A 3301-nucleotide genomic window follows, 5' to 3' on the forward strand; every position below is an offset into this window, starting at 1 on the left:
AAAAGGAAAGGCACTTATAGATTCCACTCCGTACAAAAGTGCAGTTGGGAGTTTGATGTATGCAATGATTGGTTTAAGAACAGATTTGGGTTTTGCAGTTGGCTTAGTGAGCATGTTTATGTCTAAACAAGGAAGAGATCATTGAGAAGCTATTAAGTGGGTTATAAAGTATCTTCAAGGAGCTTCAGAAGTTTGCCTCCATTTTACAAAGTCATAACACTTTGATGTGGAGGGCTTTAGTGATTCGGATTATTCCATTAACTGTGATAAAAGAAGGTCAGTGACTGGATATGTTGTTCAAGTTGGTGAAAACATAACTATTTGGAGGTAACAATGCAGCATATTGTAGCTTTATCTACAATAGAGGCTGGTACATGTCACTATCAGAGTCCAGGAAAGAGGGTTTGTGGTTAAGGGAACTCTGCAGTGAGTTGGGGTTTAATTCTCAGTTTTTCAGAATGCTTTGCGATTCACAAAGTGTTATATGCCAAGCTTAGAATGAAATGCATCATGACAGAACTAAGCATGTGGCGTCTAAGATTCATTTTATCAGGGACATTGTGGATTTTGTTTTAGTGAAGATTCACAAGATTCACACTACACTAAACACAACAGATATGTTTACTAAGCGTTTACCTGGAAATGATTCGAGGAGTGCCTCACAACGTTCAAAGTCTCCACCTGAGCGCTCCAGGATGTACTCCGAGATGAATTTTTTGTTCGGGTTGTCTCATCATAAGGAGTACATAGAAAAGGAAGAGAGCATATGGTTAGTTTTTGTTTTTGGATAAACAACAAAGAAGCTAACTGAAAAGAAAGAAGGTTACTCAGTTCTTATTGGTCGCTTCTTGAAAAGGAGCAACTTCTCAATGTCTGCGTCGAAGATCAAGTTAGGGTTTCTTAGATCTGAAGGGAAGCTGAAAGGTTTTATAAACGAAAGCTTAGAAAGATCAAGAGAGACTTACAGTACTCTCGACTGATGTCTTGAACCTTCAATCCAGGAGGAAGAGTGAAATTTGGAGACTTGGGAACATCGGGTTCATAAATCAGTAATTCTCGTGTACTAACGCGTTCAGGAGGAGTAGCTGGTGGAATGTCGTTCAAAATACAATAGCTGGTTCTGCTGTTTGAGCTCATCTCGGTGGATTCGGACATGGTTAAGCTTGTCGAAATCGAGATAGTTTTTCGGAGGCTAGGTTTTTGGTCACGAGGACGACAAATGTGGAGATTTTTGAAGTATTTATCGTCTCGAGTTTTACGACTTACTCGTCAAATGGGCCAATATGGGCCGTTACCGAAACAGATCTAACAACAAAAGGGCTTGCGTTAATCAGTTAAAGGAATCGGGTCTTATCCAACATGGAGGTTGTTATAAAAGCCTAACGGCCGAAAACAGTTTCATCATCTTAATCATTCAGCAACAGAGAGAGAGTTACAGAGGAGAGAGAAAGTGATGAGTAATGAGCCGGATGTCAGGTTGCGATCACAGCTTGTGAGTTTTGGAGCTTTCTCTCATATCAGGCTGCGTGTCCTCGTGGTCAAGGTATTGAAGGTTGAGAGGTCTTCATCTTCTTTGTAGTCACTAAAATACTATTCTCCTATGATCTATCTGTGTAGCTTCTTGTAATAGCTGCACAGAGAAGATTATACACATGTTAATCACATTGAATACTAGTGGAATGGCATGAGAATTCTGTTCTCTCTCCAGACAGTAGAACATGAAGTATGGGTTAATAATTTGCATGTTTGTATGTGTTTGATTGCTTAGTGAACTAGCCAGCCAACGCGAACTGAATTGAATGGAATAGAGTTTATCGAAATTGAATCTCGGTTATTAACAATAAAGAGAGGGTTGTGGTAATGGCGATTTGCAGAGAGTTGACACAGTAAAGACTAACTGTTTGAACTGGCGTTGATGGAATTGCATCGGGGATTAGGTTTTTTCAATGTGGGCTCGATCTAGATCATTACATAATGTTATAAGCCAACATATATGCAAGGTGTTCACATTTGCAACAAAGTTGTTGTGACATGGCACCATACTAATTTTTCACTAGCTGACTTTTTTAAAATGAAGTGGCATGCCTCACCACTCATCCTCATTATATTTTATACATTGAGATTAAAAAAATTAATTTCCCGCGCAAACAGGGTTGTTTCCCCATATATATATATATATATATATATATATATAACTAGGTGATTTTTCCGTGCTCATGCACGGATAGAAATATTTACAAAATAAATATATTATAAAATTATTAAAATTATATTTTTGGTTTTAATTATTTTGTAATTTATATGCATTATTAAAAAAACAAACACATAATATATTAACCTATCACCTACTACTACATGACACCTTAAAAACATCAAAAAAAAATGCTATTAACAAATAAAGATGACTACGTAATTACATCATCCAAAAAATAATACTTAACAACAATAAAGTAATAATCTGCGCGAAGCGCGGACACTCTCCTAGTATATATATCTTTATATATAAAGAAGAGTTTTTTCTCTCCCGGTGAAACCATCTCAGCGTCCAGGTCACAAATTCAAAGATTTCTGTGTGGCTCATTTTGCTACGCGGGTTTTTGAAGTTTTCGGGATAATAATACTGATGGCCCATTATCGTGGCATACTCAATTAAAAATCCATTGCTTTTCTGTATTGTTAATGGGCTTGCCCGAATATAAAATTATAGATATTGATAGTAACTTATTTCTGGGCCCAAATCCTTACAAAAGAGAGGTCCATATCGTCATTATCTCCCTTCAACCTCACAATTTTAGGGTTCATCAGTTCTACGACTATCGGCTTCTGTCAACCAACAATGGCGGTTCTGAGATTGCGTGTGACCTGACTATTTGTCAACAATCTTCCCGTCGGACTCATGACGTTTTACACTCGATGCTTCACCTCCGAAACATTACAAGCCGCATTGCTTGGGCATCATTAACCCAAACTTAACTCTTCCTCACAACTACGACCACGATCTCTAATTCAATGAATCTTATCTATCATCCAATCGGTGATTCTCACCTATAAAAATGTTAGTATTCATCCCTTGAACATCATTCTTCTATTTTCTAATATCGAGAGAAATCTTACTTTCAGTATTCGAGACCAGCAAATTTTTTCGCGACCGCCGATTTGAAATGAAAGGTGCAGCCATGGACCTCTGGGAACCTATTGGCGCATGGGCAACAAGTCGTCCCGGATTGGCATTTCAACCCGTCTGCGGCTGTTTTGTCATCTGAGGGCACGTTCTTCGTCGTTATCTCAATTCAGCGGATGT

At 38.1% G+C, this 3301-nt stretch overlaps 1 long non-coding RNA gene across 1 annotated transcript; it reads right to left on the reverse strand.

Moving 5' to 3' along the window:
• Positions 1 to 2664: 2664 nt before the first annotated feature.
• On the reverse strand, positions 2665 to 3295 carry LOC106293471. Its single transcript, XR_001260482.1, has 2 exons — positions 3115 to 3295; positions 2665 to 3045 (listed from the first exon to the last, which is right to left on the reverse strand). It is a non-coding gene; the product is annotated as an uncharacterized LOC106293471 (long non-coding RNA).
• Positions 3296 to 3301: the final 6 nt, after the last annotated feature.

This window comes from Brassica oleracea, chromosome C5 (assembly GCF_000695525.1).
Source record: "Brassica oleracea var. oleracea cultivar TO1000 chromosome C5, BOL, whole genome shotgun sequence".
NCBI lineage: Eukaryota > Viridiplantae > Streptophyta > Magnoliopsida > Brassicales > Brassicaceae > Brassica > Brassica oleracea.